Here is an 18,051-nt window from a genome sequence, read left to right as displayed (position 1 = left end):
TAGTAACATTCATAGGCCGTCTTTCTCCCAGTGAGGGAGACTCAAGATGGCTTACAATGTTAAAACAAATAAATCTAAAAACAAGTAAATCTAATTACACAATAAATTACTAATTAAAAAAGCAATTAACTACAATAATTTAAAAATCAATTAAATAATTAAAATATTTAAAACACTAAAACAAACTTAGAAAAGCTAAAAACCAGCAGCCAGGGACTTGGTTAATAGGAATTCAGAGAAGACAGTCACGCTTCTAATGGAATATTACCTGTATCTTCATTTACTCTCGGTCACATTCAGCATATTCCTACCACTTTATCTCATTTATAAACTGTTCTTTGAACTTAACAGTTGAAGGTGCAGTTTGTAAATGCCATGGATAAATAAATGTGACACTTTTACCTATCCACAAAGTTTTCTCCATTTTTTAAAAAAGAAATAGAAATCTAGCTGTTAATAATGAATAAGAGCCATAATTTCTTGCATGTGCACATTCAGACAAACAGAACTGATACCTTGTATTACCGTACTTAATGTGCTTATAAAACAAACAAGCTATCTGTGTCTCACCTGAGTCATCAGCCAAGGAAATGGTAGTGAAGCTGTCATTCGTCTCTTGCAAGGATCCGTCCATTTTGTTGTTGTTTTAATTTCAGAAATGTGTTGAGAAGGCGGCAGCATATCCTGTTTTCCTTTGTTAAATCTTTAATGCGTTCACTCACCTACCAAAAGCTACATGATCCTTCTACTGAAAATGGTGTGCCTTTTTGTTCTCACTAATAACAGCAGAACCATCTCTCTAACCTTGTGCTGCCCTCCTGGAAATTATTATATGACAAAGTTAAATAGTTACAACATTGATAAGTCCTGAATAATCGTCACTGTTTTACTTTGATGCCATATTTTACTGGATCACTTGCTGTTCAGCCTGTGAAACAAATGCAGTTACCCTGTGCAGATACTGAATGTTAAAGGTCCCATCCAAAACATACCCAAGTACAGTATGTGGGCACTTTGATTTAGTTACAAACCAATAAATCTAGTGTGCTCCTAAATGCATTTAATATAGAAATAATTGTCACTGAGACAACTACCATATTTTTCGCTCCATAAGACGCACCTTTCCATAAGACGCACCAATTTTTTAGGAGAAGAAAACAGGATAATATAATCTGTTTTCTTCGCTCCATAAGACGCACAGACTTTCAACCCCCCTGTTTTGCGGGGGAAAAGTGTGTCTTATGGTGCAAAAATACGGTAATTAAAATACATCTTAGCCATGTGTATAAATGTTTACAGGATTTATATTGTGCTGTAATACTGTATATCCCAATTCTGACATGAAAACCTGTGGATGATTCATATAAAGCATTAATAAGGGAAGTGACAGTATAATAAAGGCCTCACCTGGAACTGCTCTAATTACACTCCATTTTTATGCAAGTCAATGCTCAGTAAAAACTGGGTGGAATTTGAAGCAACTTCTCCTGCCATCACTGCCATTGGTAACACATGCCCTGGCTGCCTCCATCACTACTGCTGTCCCCATGAGTTGTTGGTTCTTTGCACTGTCTGAAGAGAAGGTTGTATTCAAATTAACCTGAAAACAGGCAGATGCTTCGGTCTGGCACTTATAATTAAACTGTTGTCCCCCCATTGCACAGAATGTTCTGCTTGCATACAAATGAACATGAGGAGAGCTCCTCATTCATGCCATTTTGCTTAACAGGGATTTGGGGTCAGACACCACAGGAGATAACAATACATTGACTGGGCCACTATATAGCAACTTTTTCTATCCATCTTCTGTAACCCTCCATCACATTCTGACAGTGAGTGACCTCAGTTTAGAACTGTAGCTCCTGCACTAGAATTCCCAGATGTTGTTTAGTTACAGTATGACCATTAACCATACTGGCTAGGTATTTAAGAGGCTGAAGCCCCACAATGTCTGGGACCTGGATTTGGAAAATACTGGCTTTCATATCACAGAAGGAGCAACCAGAATGAACCAGGAGGACATTGATCTGTAGGGACCATATTCCAAACAAATATCTTGCCAAAATTCAAGCTGGTGTAACATGACACTGTCACAGAGGACAGGCCTAAACAGCAGGTGATTACAGAATCCCTGCTAAGAGCTTTGCTTCTTTCAAGCCACAACCCAGCTCTGGTGATTTAATGACCCTGGGCACTTCAGCAAGATTTAGTGGAGGTTTCACTAAAGATATATCTGCACAAGGATATTACTGTATTATACTTTAATAACAATAATGACGACTTGGGTCCGACCTACTTGAAAGTTGCATTTTCCCTTATAAGCCTGCCTGGGTTTTAAAATTGTCAGGGAGAGCCTTCTCTTTCTCCTTCCACTCTTACAGGTACTTTTGGTGAGGGAACAAGAGAGGACCTAGGTTGTTGTAGGTTTTACGGGCTGTTTGGCTGTGCTCTTGAAGGCTTTTCTTCCTAATGTTTCGCCAGTCAAAACATTTGGAATCAAAATCTTCAGAGCATAGCCAAACAGCCTGAAAAACCTACAACAACCATCGGATCCCAGCTATGAAAGCCTTTGAGAATACAAGAGAGGACCTTCTTTGTTGTCATCTCAGAACTTTGGAATTCCCTCCCACAGGAAGTCAGTCTGGCCACTCTTTGCTATCCTTCTAGAGACAGGCAAAGACAGGCAGGCTTTTTCCTCAATGACCGGCTGCCTAAGGGTTGGGGTGCTTTTGCTATTTATTTATTTATTTATTTATTTATTTATTTATTTATTTATTTATTTATTTATTTATTTATTTATTTATTTATTTATTTATTTATTTGACTTATATACCGCCCCATAGCGCTACAGCACTCTCTGGGCGGTTTACAATTTTTAATTATACAGGCTACACATTGCCCCCCCCCAGCAAGCTGGGTACTCATTTTACCGACCTCGGAAGGATAGAAGGCTGAGTCAACCTTGAGCCGGCTACCTGGGATTTGAACCCCAGGTCGTGAGCACAGTTTTTAGCTGCAGTACAGCGTTTTAACCACTGCGCCACGAGGCTATGTTGTTGTTTGCTTTTCCCCTCCCCTTCCAGTTTTTAATATTGTTTGTTTTTAATATCATAAGCTGTTTTTGGGACCTATTGAGGAGAAAGGCAAGATATAAACAAACAAACAAATATTCTGGCATACTTTTCCCTCCTAACTACAGTGGACCCTTCTACTTACGGAATTAATCTGTATTGGAATGGTAGCTGCAGGTCGAAAAGTCTGTAGGTCAAGTCTCCATTGACCTACAATGCATTGAAAACTGATTAATCCTGTAACTGGCCGTTTTTGTTCCGTTTTTGTTCCATTTTGGGTTTTTTCTGGTCTGTAGGTCGATTCTCTGGCTGCAAGTCGAACCTAAATTTTGCGGCCAGAGAAGTCTGTAACTCAAAAAGTCTGTAAGTCGAGCCGTCTGTAAGTCGAGGGTCCACTGTAATGTAGCCCTGTGTTCTGACACCACATCAGGATTTAGGAACAATCTTGTCTCAACACATAGGGTTATTCCAGGATTAAGATGAGAGGTTAATATAGTCACTTACATGTTCCTTCAAGTGGTGAAAGGCATCTACCATAGCACATGCTTTTCCTCTACTAATCTTGTGGTTTGGGTGTTCTTTTTAGTGGTCATTGGAAACATGGATTTAATTTGCAAGTCTGATTACTGAGGCTCGCATCCCTGAGGGAATCCCACTGCCAGATGAAAAATGGGTTAATGAGAGGAAATATGCATTCCCTTTAACATCTTCTAACTTTTCCATTTCATTCAATATATCTTGGCTGGTTGTGCCCTATATCTGAAGGAGATTTATGTCCACCATCCCTCACTTACCCACCTGCACTAAAATAGAATATTTTAGACACCTTGGAATCACATTTTGTGCAGAATCTATGCAAAACTAGATCTACAGCATAGACATTATTTTGCTATCATGGTAATTAGCTAATAAGAGCGGAAATGCAAATAGTATATGCATTTTTAAAGATTAAACAGGATTATTTTAAAAGAGATTTTGGTATGCTACATGTCAAATTCTTTTCATAGCAGTCAAGTCACATAACATCATTCTGAGTAGAAAAATAGCCCTATTTAGACTCCCAGAATGATGTCCATGACGTGCACGGAGGATATATTTGCATTTTTGTTATTCAGCATTTAATTAGTTCAAAGAAAGTGAATATATTTATTTATTTTTCTACACAACTGAATGAAAATGTATCTGGTTCTTCAAAACACATAGCATGCAAAATGCCAAATTTCAGGAAAGTATGTTTTGGAGAGAAAAATGACACCTGCCTGTGGATTTTTCTTCTAATGAACACTGAAGAAAACTGTTTACTGCATGCTAATAAGGCAATGATATTTCTAGTAAACGTGCAGGTTATTCAAAACTACTCCTGTGGATAACTTCTTACAATAACCAGCTTGTAGATGTGTAGCTTTGCAGAAGTCAGGACAAAGGTGCATTTGATGTGCCATTTTAATTTTCTTTTCTTTTATGCAATAAATTTATATCCTATTTGTAAGGCTTCCTGTTCAAATGCCATATTGAATGTGTGGGCATTGAAGTGAGCAGCACAGCATGAAACATTGCGAGCCATTTGAGGAGGTGCTGGGCTGTTGCAAACAGTTTTGTTTTAAATAGTCTGCCTTACACAGTGGGATAATTACTTTTCAAAGTTTGGAAAAATTATATTTTTGGACTAAAGCTCATGAATCCCCTAGCTTGTATGACCATTTAGTAGATCCATAGCAGGATGCAACCACAAGACTTGATGTTTCAGCAACCATTTTCACTTTTCTACACACACCTTTTCCTTTGTCTTGAGCTCTGGGTATTTAGTCTTCCAGAAGCTCTATCTTTTTCTGATACAAATATGTCTGCAAAGATTGCTGATGATGTCATCCATAAGTGAAATTAGTTCTTCCTGAAAGAGATGAATTATTCAGAATGATAGATGCGTTAAACTAATGTGATCAATAGTATTATCAAAAATACATACTGGAGAAGAGAACAAATTGTGGCTGAGTGAGGGTGAAGGATTGGTTTAGATTATATTGCAATCAAGGATGTTAAAATAGGTCCAAAGACAGCAACACAATGAGGGGACATGAGCAGATTTTGTCTTCATTTTAATTTACCCTGCTTCCAGTTTTCTTGCTCTTAGTTTTAAAATACTTGTTAAAAATATAGCAGTGACTTGGGGAGCAACAGCATGAAGAATTGTATTCTCAAAGGCTTTCACGGCCGAGATCCGATGGTTGTTGTAGGTTTTTTGGGCTGTTTGGTCGTGTTCTGAGGGTTTTTGTTCTTAATGTTTCACCAGTCTCTGTGGCCGGCATCTTCAGAGGACAGGAGTCAGAACTCTGTCTGTGCTCTGGTGTAGTTTGTGGGATAGCATGAAGATTCTTCCTGGTGAAAACTGCAAACCAATCCTCATGGAAGGGCATTTTGATTCTTCTGCCCTCAAGTTTCACAAGGAAACAATTTTTCTAACAAAGATGGATTGTTACTAGTAAAAAGCAGAAGGAGAAATCTTTGTCATTACTGGTCCTGTCTCTGTAAGCAAAGCCAACTAATGGAATAGAAGCATTCACTGTCATTTCCAGTGGTAACCCCCTGGTAGAGGATTTCGCAACTGTATGAATTCCTGTTGGCAGCAGGTGTGGAAGCTTTTGCTCAGATGCAAGATCCCTTGAATTGGGAAATGGCATACTTGTATTGACAGCTCCCTGTTCTCTTGATAACAGTTTTTCGTTCCATGGACTGGCTGAAATCCTTTTGCTTAGTGTAGTCAGTCACAGTTAGGGTAAGCCTATGGAATCAATGGGACTTATGGAGAAGATGATTCACCAAGTCACCACTGATTCAATGGCTCTACTCTAGTTGCAGCTTCCTGTGCCTAGAAACATAATATACCTCTCTACTAAGTGCTATTTCCCTGTCTTTTCTTGGGTTGGTGGTAATTGTTTGCTGTTGGTCTGTTTAGATGGTTGATAAATATGTGTGTAGTAAAGAAAGCAGCATACACAAGTCTGTAACTTCAAGCAATTGAAAGCGAAGAAACATTTTTATTCTTTATCCTGTAAATGTCTGAGTGTGAGATGTTAAGTTCCACTTAATGAGAAAGAGGTGGATTCTAGGGAACTTGTGGATGTTTTCATCTTTGGATCGCTTTACTTCTACTGCATAACAAAAAAGGAATTTTATCAGATATTCAAAGCTCTGCAACATTATTGTCACTATATTTTGGGGAAGCGTTTTCTTTTGCTCACTGTTCTTCCAAAGAGGCACCTAATCTTACAAACATTTAAATGCACATGCTTAGTCTGACAGGCATGGGGAAAACCAATTGCCAACTTATCCTGGAATAACCACGCGAGACCAGGTATATGGGTTAAACATGGGCCACACTTTATTAATATTCATTCATATTCCATGAACATGCTAATCTTCTGAGGGAAAAGGGGGGTCCTGCTGTAGTGCGGATTCAAATTCTCACTGGGTAATAGGTTGGCTCTTGCCCAGCTGCGAGGCTGGGCTCAGGCCTCAGTTATTCCCTTCGTTATCAACATGGAATAACTGACGGTCTCCGAATTTCCCCGGACCCCTTTGTTCTCTCTGTACCTTTCGCGGGTCCGGTAGCGTCCCCAGAGCATCTTTACCTTTCAGCACCGCGGTTGCCTACCCAGGCATGCTACTGGTCCAGATGCGCTGGAATTTGTTGCCACTACCCCATAAAACAATATCCAGTACCTTTGAATCCGCACTACCCGCCCCGTGTGACCAAATGCTACCACCTTTGCGCACGCCCCTTAGCTGTCCTTGCGTCCGGCCACCCGACGTCATGCGTTAATCCGGGCAAGTTGCCAAAGCCCCGCCTCGATGATTGGATCCCTCCGGTCCCTCTATCGGCGTGACCAGTTGGAGACGGTGGCACTAGATCAACGCAGCTCTTCTTGAAATAACATGATGTTCAACAAAGTTCAAAGGCTCCATCTTTTCTTTGCTCTTCCTTTTAGAATGTGTACCATATTTATTTTACCTCTAAGCTATTTGCAGATATTACTTTAAATATTATTTTCCAAGGTTTTGTTTTGGATAGAAAACAGATGTCTGTAATTATCTTTACTTTGACCTCTGAGACTTATCAAAGTCAAATAGGCAATCATCCAATCAGATGAGCTATCATTACCAGAAGAAAAGTAATTATAATCTGAATATGTTTGAACATGATTATTATAAGCCTAAACTGTTGTACTTCTGATTGGGATTGGACTGAAGAAATTATCATTTCATAATTCAAACGATACAACTTCATTTGTTTTTGCAGTTTCTAAGAGTAGGGAGCAAAATGATTTAATAATGTAATCCTTTAACTAAGAACAAAGTCTGCAGCAATATCTCTAAAGCCACAGAGAGATGTCTTAATTAAAGAAAAGAACTAAAGTCAGACAAATCTCAGACTGAGTGAAGGAGGTTTCAGGAAACAATGTTACAGTGCAACCTTTCAAATTAACCGGGAACAGCTAAAGTTATGATATTGGTAAAGATTCGGAATAACAGGAGCTTTGTTTCCATAAATGGTAGAATCCAGTCAATTGATACTTACATATTCATGCCAGAGTCTCACTTAAGGAACCACTAACATCTGGACAGTTTCTGTAGGGCTAGGCGTTTAGATAACGGTTGCCAAAAAGGAGTTAGGAAAGAGACGTTGAAATAATACATATATGAAACAATAAAACCATGAACCGTAGATTAAACTTTTTTGTTTAATTTTGTTTAATTTTGTTGCCCTCATACCCACCTGGGTATGCCATCCAAAACCAGAGCAGACCAGGCGCCGGGGGGGGGGGAGTCGTCATTGTTTATAAAGACATGTTTCAGGCTGCTAGGCTTTCTAGGGTGGCAAGACCAGGTCTAGAGGCTGTCCACATGTCATTTGGGGCCATGGGTGCCTTTGGGATTGTGCTGGTTTACTACGCTCTCTGCGATCCAACACAGTCCCTGCTGGAGGTGGTGGACTTCATCTCCATGGTGTTGTCGAGGTCTATTGGTTCTCGGGGGCTTCAACATTCACACAAAGACTGAGGTTTCTGGCCCAGCTCATGAGTTCCTGGAAACTATGGCTTCGTTGGACTCCACCCAGCAAGTCAACAGTTCTACCCACGTGGGCAGCCATATGCTGGATCTGGTCTTTGCTGCCGAGCAGAGAGATTGTGTTCCGATTGTGGCTGACTTGGTATTAGCCCCCTTGTCATGGTTGGATCATCACCTAATTAAATGCAGCCTCTCAGTGGCACTTTCCTCCCACGGGGAGCTTGGACCCATTAAGATGGTCCGCCCCCACAGGTTACTGGATCCTGACGGATTCCAAGATACCATGCGGGGGATTCCAGCTGACTTGGTTGGCGCTCCTGTCAGTGCCCTGGTGGATGGCTGGTATACCACCACCACCAGGGTGGTCAGCATGATCACACCTAAACGCCCTCTCCGTTGCCAAGCCCGACCAGCCCCTGGTTTAACCAGCAGCTGCGGGCTATGAAGCGTAATCAGAGAAGGCTAGAGAGCATCTGGAGAAAGGCCCCAATGGAAACTAATTTAAAAGCCACCAGGATCGCGTCTAATCTTTACCTAGCTAGGGTAAAGGTTGCTGGAAGAGCATTCTTCGCTGACCGGATAAGCAAAGCTCACAACCAGCAGGCGGAACTTTTTCGTATAGTATGTGATCTATCCGGAGTTGGAAACGCAGGTGGCATCTGTGGTCCAGGCAGCCCTTTTCCATCTCCGAAGGATTTCCCAGCTGCGTCCCTATCTAGATGTGGTGGCACTCATGACACTGATTTGTGCCCTTGTAATCTCAAGAATAGACTGTTGCAATGCTGTCTACATGGGGCTACCCTTGAGGCTGATGTGGAGACTTCAACTGGTCCAGAATTCAGTGGCCAGATTAATAACTGGAGTGAAGAAATTTCAGCACATCTCGCTCACTCTGGCCACCCTTCATTGGCTACCAGTTCGTTTCCACATCGACTTCAAGGTTATGGAGATAACATTTAAAGCCCTAAACGGTTTAGGACCTAGGTTTCTATCAGAACACCTGTTCCCAGCCAGATCTGTCCATAATACCCGTTCCTCACAAGCAGGGCAGTTGAGGGCCTTGACCCCAAAAGAGGCCCGGAGGGAAAGAACTAGAAACCAGGCCTTCTCAGTGGTTGCCCCCCGCCTGTGGAACAACCTGTCAACTGAGATTTGTCTGGCACCCTCGCTGGATGGATTCAAAAGAGCATTGAAGACCTGGCTGTTCCGCCAGGCTTTCCCGGAACACTAGGATCTTACCCTCCCTTTTTACCATTCTTTTTGCTATTCTCTCCATCACCCTTTCCACCACCTTACTGCCATCTGTTTTAATTTCTGATTTGCTATGTATTGACTTATTTTTATCATTCCACCATTCCCCAATTCTGCCTCTCTTCATCACTATTGGTCACACTTAACCTCTCTTATGGAGGACCTGGAAAGAAAATTTCCCTCCTCAGAAATTATTCTGGCAGGAGATTTTAATGCAAGGGTTGGTAACGATGCCTTGTTGTTCCACAAGGCTCTCGATATTGACCACGACACCTTTTTACCATCTCCTTACTCTCAAAGCCGACATTCAAAAGACAAACTACTAAACCGTGCTGGTATTTGTTTAACAAAATTCTGTTTCCAGTTTAACAGAATATGGCTTAATGGGTCAAAGAACTTCGCCAATTCCGGTGACTTCACTTTCCTGTCACCCAGAGGCTGCAGCGTAATTGACTATATAGTGACCTCTTCTTCCTTTCTGCCATACGTTTATGATTTTGCAGTGGGCGACCACACAGATAGCGACCACGTTCCTTTAACAATGAAAATTAAGCTCCACTACCAGCCAAGCCCTCTTTTAGCCAAACAATTCCCTGCTGAATCTACTGAGGCCCTATGCAAAATCCATTGGAACGAGGCCTCAATTCAAATATTTTCTAATTTAATCAAATCCCACACCATGCTAGAACTCCGGTTACACTGTACTTCCTCTGACGACCCCCCCGAATTTATTAAAAGATACGAGGCTATACTTTTCCACATAGTTGATTCCCTGATCCAGAGTCCAAGATCTCAAAGGAACTTGAGAACGCCTTATAGTTTTCCCTGGGCAGACAAGGGGTGCCGTGAACTGAAACGTCTCATCCGCGACACTTACCGCCAATTCCGGGACTCTAATGACAGATCTCTACTTCTAAGATACTTTGACCTTAAAAAACAACTCCAACAACTTATCCAGAAAAAGAAAGAAGACCTTTCATTTTCCCAGTGGGAACAGCTATATCAAGCCACAATCTATAATAAACCCAAACTCTTCTGGTCTATAATATCTGGGTCTTCTCACACAGCTGACCCAGAGGCTCCCACAGTTTCATCACTGGAGTGGCTTCGACACTTCTCAGCTCTGTTCTATGAAAGACAAACTGATGTTCCAAACTTTTTAGATCCCCCTTTGACCGCCTTACCCAACTGGCCCTTGACCACACCCGACGAAGTCCGTGAGCTAATCTCTCAACTCAAAAATGGAAAAGCCCCAGGCCCCGACGTCATCTCAGCTGAAATGCTAAAGCATGACTCGGACTTCTGGGCCCCCCTTCTTGCCTCCACCTTCTCAATGGCTGACCAAACTGGCTTAATGCCAGAAGCATGGACGAATGCCATTATAACCCCCATCTTCAAGAAGGGAGACCGTTCACTCCCCTCCAACTACAGGCCAATTAGTCTCTTGTCCATCATCGGGAAACTCTATGCAAAGCATCTAATGGCCAAACTTGCCTCCTGGATGGCACAGTCCAAAATCCCTGGGCCTGAACAAATCGGGTTCACTAAAGGGAAGTCAACTACAGACCACTGTCTAGTTCTCTATCATCTGGCCAACAAATATTCACAGAAGCCCAATTGCAAACTCTACACTGCTTTCCTGGATCTGAAGGGAGCCTTTGATTCTATTGACAGAGATCTTCTCTGGTCCAAATTATACAAACTGAACATTGATCAAAGGCTGCTCTTCCTCATCAAAAGACTGCATACTTCTACAACATGCCAAGTTAAATGTTCCCCCACTGGAATACTAACATCAAAGATCCCGGTCAATAAAGGCGTCAAACAGGGCTGCATCTTAGCGCCCGCTTTATTTAACCTGTTTCTCAATGACATGGCTCCTTTCTTGGCTGAAATAGATGCTCACTCTCCTAAAATCGGCTCCCTACAAGTCCCTCTGCTCCTCTACGCGGACGACACCGTTCTAATTTCCCGCACCCGTGTGGGTTTGAAACGCCTACTTACCAGGTGCCTCGAATATCTCAACCAAAACAAGCTCCTACTAAACTGCGAAAAATCAAAAATTCTTGTTTTCTCCAAATCCTGGCGACCCTTAAAATGGGTAATCAATGGAAACATAATAGAACAGGTTAAGCATTACAAATACCTTGGTATCAACTTTCAATATAACTTATTTTGGACACAACACCGTAACTCTGTTACAAATCTAGCCACATCCAGCGCCTCTGCAGTCTCCCGGTTTTTCTACAATACTGGTAACCAACTCATCCCTGCAGCCATAAAGGTCTTCAACGCTAAAGTTCAGGCTCAAATTTTATATGGTTGCCCTATATGGATTAGCTCATTCGACCATTCTATTGAGTGTATCCAGTCAAAATTTCTTCGCAAAATATTAGGGCTGCCTAATTGCGTTCCATACGCTGCTCTTTGCCTGGAAACCGGACAGACTTCAATCGAATCTAGAGCCTGGTTGATCACCTTCAAATACTGGCTGAGACTTCACAACGACCCTGACCCAAATAGTCTCATTTTTCAATTACTTCAAGATTTGTCCCCTTCTAACTGGCTTGCCATCATCGAAAAAAAAATTAGTGCTTTGGGTCTATGCTTGGACTCTTTTTATATGCTGTCTGCCTCTGAAACGTTTCAAATAATTAAACGAAGAGTCCTGGATATTGAGCAACAAAATCTTTATAATGCGGCTAACAAGACTTGTTCACCAGCGAAATTGTCTCTCCCTTGCAAATTTGGACATATAGCTTCATATCTCTCTGCACTAAGTAACCCCCAGCACCGGAGGGCGTTCTCATTGGCCCGGTTTAATGTGATGCCATCTGCAGTCCTGACTGGCAGATTTTTAAGGACCCCCCACGCAGATAGGCTTTGTTCATGCAAACTAAATTGTATCGATTCAATTTCCCATATCCTATTAGGGTGTCCCAAGTATACTGCCCTTCGTATCCAACTTTTAAATCCAATTTTAAAAAACAAATCAGGCCTCTCCGAAGCTGATAAAGTTTATTTTATGTTGAGTGACTCTCTACAGGATGTATCTGCGAGCGTAGCATCCTTTCTACACTATGTTACAATCCTGTGCAACAAAGACCAGCAAACTGCACTCCTCTTTTAACTTTCCCTTTTTTACGTTGTTTTGTCTATGCCAATAAAGGTCTGATTGATTGATTGATTGACTTATTTTTATCATGTTTTAAAGTTTTTTTCTCCTTATATTTTTGTTAGCTGCCCAGAGTGGCCTGGTTGCCAGATGGTGCAGTATATAAATTCAAATAATAAATAAATAAGAAATTGTTTTCTTTAACCAAAAAGCAATCGGACTGATCATTTTTCCTTTTCACATGAAGGGGGCCATATCAGCATTGGCATTGCTGTGATTTTTTCCTTCACAATTCCGCTAACTTGATCTCCATAAACCTCATGGGGAAAAAATCACAACATAAACCCTATTGGTGACTGCATAAACAAAATGGCTGCAGACCCAGGAGCTGCTAACAGTAGCAGCTGACTTTCAGCACAACCACTGCCACTTGCTCTTCTTCAAGGAATCCAAAACTGGACCATTATTCCCTAGATCATAGAAAAGGCATGCAGAAGATTTAGAGAACATTTCCCTTCCTTTCAAACTAAAACAGTTCATTATTTTCTTACATGCTACAGAGCACTGGTTCCTAAACTGAGGAGGTGCATGCAGGTTTCAAGGATATATGTAACGGTCCCAGCAGGATGAGTTAGGAAATGAAAAGCCGAAAGGGTATAGGTGCAATGAAGAATGGTGGCAGCAAAAGCAAAAACTGTGCCGGGGATTATGCAAAGAGGGAGCTTCAAAGAGTAACTGGGCTAATAGCTGACAGAGGCAGGCATTCAAACTGTACAGATGTTCTGCTGCTGCTGCATCCTTCAGTGGAACAGGAGGAAGAAAAAGACAGTTCCCATGCACTCCCATTGCCCTAGGACAAATTAGAAGGAAGTGAGTGAAAGTATGAGTAGCCCTGGCCACCTGGAGACACACACTGCCTTTCCACCAGAGGTAATTTCTGAGGCCATTTGCCAAAAGTGCTTTTACTTCAATGATGCCTCCTCTGGGGAAGGGGACAGGTGGTCCCTGTACACAGTGACAACTTAAACCATCCACTTTGGTTGGATCCCAGTGATCACACAACATACTGGAATTTAACCAAACTGGATCCTACCTGCAACAAAAATAAAATGATAATAATAATAAAACAGTGGCCCCTGACAGGAACTCAAAGAATTACAGGTAGGCAAGGATAAGGGAGAGACTGGTTCATGATTGCTATATACCATGTGGTTGCCCGAAAAAGGAGCAAACCATCCCATCTCAAAGTGGATCCAACCATGGGACAAATCTCTATTTGATCACACTCAAACTCTAACCACTACACTTAAAAATGACCTCTGCCTTTGTTTGACTCATTTTTAAAATCACTCTGTGCTGATACCTCCACAGGAACCTGCATGCTTTGATCAGGCCTTGCTAGATTTCATAAGAGAATATCCCCTTTAATACTTATCTCCCCACTCTATGCCTTTAAAAGCTCTCTTCTGCCTTGAAAAGCTAGTCCAATTCTGCCTGAAAAAACCCTCCTGCATTCCTCTTCAGTAACTTTAATAAACTAGAGTCAATAAAATTATCTGCATTTCTTTTTAATTTAAAAGTACTCTATTAAATTTTTTGTATTTACTTTTAATTTTATATTAGAAATTTAAAAATCTAACATTCCCAGGACTTGAATTGATGGTCCAAAAGAGAGATGAGGGATGGAAGTTTTTTAAAAAAATTCGAATGCCTGTGATGCCAAAAATGTGGGAACCTCTACTGCAGAGGCATGTGATAGATTTGAGAATACTGAACATTGTAATTTGAAGATAATTTGCAGTAAAAACCTGGTTAAAGCTTTTCCAAAGGTTACAATAGCTTTACATCTTTATCTAACTCTGCTGATTTCAAATTGCAGAAGAGAAGGAACATTCTCCAAAATTGACTTCATTAAAAAGAAATTACATCCCGTAATGGTATAGTCAAGACTGTCATTATTTATTTTATCCGTATAATGGAATCTTCTGAGAGAAATATCTTTCTACAATCTTGTCATGGAATTTTTGACAATGAGACATCAGGGAGGGGTCTCAAGTGAACATTTTGTCTGAGGCCTCCTAGTGTCTTTAAAAGATTCCAACTTGATGACTGTCTGTGACTGAATGGTGGACAAGAAACAAGAATTTTCTCATGCTTTCTACCTCAAAATCAGCACGAATCATCTTCATGCCTTCCCCTGCACTGCCAAGTTTCAAAAATTCTCTCTCAGTCATTTTCTAAGTGTAAAGCATCTACTCTCCTGGATTTCTGGTTATACCAGCCAACTTCAGTTCTTCGAATTCACCCTCACATAGGCCACCACTGCAACCCTATGGCTTGAATCTTCTTTGGGCTTAGATACAAGAAGAAGCATACAGTAAAGAAGAAGCATAAAGTGCAAAGCATCATAGGACTTCATTTTGAGAAAGGCTAAATGGAAGATATAGAAACTTCTTTGATCCCCCCGCCCAGGAGTCAAAACTGCCTGAAAGAACTTTTAAGGTATCAGGAGCAGCAGTAGAGGAGGAAGTTAGCTACCCAAAAATAGAGCCACGTTTATTTACAAGCAACCACTAGCTTCTCTACTTCCTCCAAGTCCTGCCAGTGGAAGAAGAGTCAATATAGTGCTCGTTAGAAACTGGGAGGAAGATCTTTCAGACTTCATATTCAAAATGCATCAATAACTAGCAGAATCCTATGTTTATGTGTTATGTGCTATCAAGCTGGAACCGACTTATGATGACCCTAATAGGAGTTCCAAAGTAAGTGAAATATTTAAAGAATGGTTTTACCAGCTTCACCCCACCAATGAGTTCCTATGGTCGAGCAGAGATTTGAATCCGGGTCTCATTGTTTGTCACTATATCAGCTACACCACACTGGGTGTCTAGCTGAACAATATACAGTACCTGAACTCTTTGGAGAAAAAGCAGGCTATAAATAAATAACAACATGAGCCCTAAATCAGGAATGGGAAGTTGTGGTCATCCAGGTGTAGTTAAAGTGCAACTCCATGCATTCCTCACCCACTGGCTGATAGAGTTGCTATCCAAAACCACCCTGAAGCTCATGTGACTGCACCCCCACTCCCCAGTTCTAAACTACCCACAAGTTTGACAGACTAGGAATGAATCCATTTGAGACAAGACTAGAGGAGTAGAAAACAATATCATCTACTGGTAGGTCTTTCCTCATTCCTGTAATATGTCATTTCATAGATTGGTCAGTAAAGTCTGTTTGCTAGTTAACAATCAATGGACTTTGGGGAGCCCTGAGTCACATATGAGGACAATAACTTTTCTCTGTTACTGCTGTCCAGCAGGTTTTATTCTTAGGTGTAGTGGAAGAGAGAAAAGGTTAGAGGAAAAGAGAAAGACTAAACAGAAGATGGATTGTCTCCCTAAAGGAAATGAAGCCTTAACCTTGAGTTTACGGGAGCTGAGCAGGGCTTCGAGGACAGGACATTTTGGAGATTGCTCATTCATATAGCCACCATAAGTCAGAGGTGACTTGACGAAATGCCCCTAAACTTGAAACCTCCATATAACCATTCTGATGATAGATAGACCCATCCACTGGAGATCTCTTGTATCCCCCTTTTAAACTACCTGAGCTTGTAACTTACCACCATGTTTGATGCAGAATTTGGAAATACCGTTTTCTGAATTACACTGTCCTGAACCTCCTAGCCAGCATAGCCAGTGGACCTGTACTCCCCCCCAAAAAATAAAATACTATTCCCAATCTCTAATCTTGTGTCAGTTAATTCCATAAATTGAGTATGCATTGTAGTGTGAAGAAGTACTGTATTGTCTCTCCTGAATCTATTGCTAATCAGTTTCACAGAGTGACCTCAGGCTGTGACAAAAAGAGGAGAAATGTTTCTCTAGTTCAGCCACCTTTCCCCACTCCCTGACCTAAATAAAAGTGGCATTCTGCTTTAGTGTCTCACCAATTAATCTGTTCAAATGATCTTTTTATAAGGCAGTTTTCTAAAGGCCTCATTTATGGTATTGTATACAAATTACACTGAGGCTGCTGAATGTTGAATGTGATAATTCAAAGTGTGCATTTCTCTCAGTAATTTGACAACATTTGAAGACATTTTTAACATATCATCCTACAGAGCCCCTCAGGTGTGATTTCATCTTCCCCCCTCATCACCAAATCATTTCTATGTGCACCTAGAAACAGGTTGTAAATATATTGAATCTGGATCACATTTAGTGATGGAGGCATCAGTGACCACCTGGAGTTCTAGATTTGGGGAACATTATCACGGTTGAGATTTTCTGTAGATGGCCCAAAGAAGAGGCTTTAAGTGACTTTTCTGACTAGCATTGGTAAACAAGAGAAAAATGAAGTATAGTACAGTAGCTCTGTTCAGGCATTGTGCCTGAATCCTTGTAGGACTACATAAGTGGAGGGGTCAGGGGTCCACATGTAAGCCCCGTATCTTACATTACTGGACTTTAGTAAGATTTTTCAAGTTTAACATGAAAATCTGCAGAGAGACGGTAATAACACTTCACTGAACTTACTTCCAGCTCTTCTGTGGCTGGGAAACCAAGGTAAAGCAGAGCTCCTGATCATGGGAATGTTATGAGCGCATTCAGTTGAAAATGCTTACAGGCCATTTTGCAAATATTTGCATTAAACACATGAATGTCTTACATCCAGGTTGGGAGCAATGCGGGCTTATGCGGTGGGGCATTTCCATCCTTCTACCACCCATTTAGCCCTACACAGATTCAGGTGTGATTTCTAAACAGGATGAGAGAGAGAGAGGTCTGTATTTTCTGTGATGTTTATGTGATCATAGAATGCGATGTGAGTATTTTTCTTGTTTGGGGAAATGTGCTTGATAAAGTAAATTAACTTCAATGCTGATTTGAGAAGATAAATGGTTTGCTTTTCTGTGCAATTAATGGTCTCTTGGGAGTGAATTCAAAGAAATGGGTTTTGTTTCTTGGGATTTGGCCCCCAGTTTGTCCTTGTACTTCAGAGTTCTTGGACGGCTGGTTTCCAGTCTTAAACTAATTTGCCTTGGTATGAAATGGTTAATACCTCCCTTAGCAGCTGTTTTGTGATGGTTCCCATGATATTTCCTCAGCATTCCAATTGTGCTCAGTAATTTAAGAAAGTTGGAGATACTTGACTCAAAATCATTAAAATCACTTTATAAAACAAAACAATGGGCATTTGCTCTGGTTTCCAACTCTCTGCATCTCAATCTTCTAATCTTCTTGTCTGTAAGACCTAACCTTCTTGTCTTGGAATAACAGAGGGATGGGGCTTGAGGAAGAGCTTTTATATGTAGGTGCTGGATGATATCAGGGCCTGCTCTATCATTAGCCTAAGTGAGGCAGTTGCCTCAGGTGATTGGACACTGGGAGGGAAAATTCACAACTTCCCTAAACCACTCTGTCAGCAAGCTGCTACTGGTCTACACAACTCTCCAGGGCCAGCTTCTGGATATGACAAACATTATGGCTGCCTCCACTTCCTTCTTCTTTGTAGGGAGGCTCCTCTCTTTCGTATTTGCCA

This window comes from Pogona vitticeps, chromosome 5 (assembly GCF_051106095.1).
Source record: "Pogona vitticeps strain Pit_001003342236 chromosome 5, PviZW2.1, whole genome shotgun sequence".
Taxonomy (NCBI): domain Eukaryota; kingdom Metazoa; phylum Chordata; class Lepidosauria; order Squamata; family Agamidae; genus Pogona; species Pogona vitticeps.
This window is presented reverse-complemented; position numbering follows the sequence as displayed.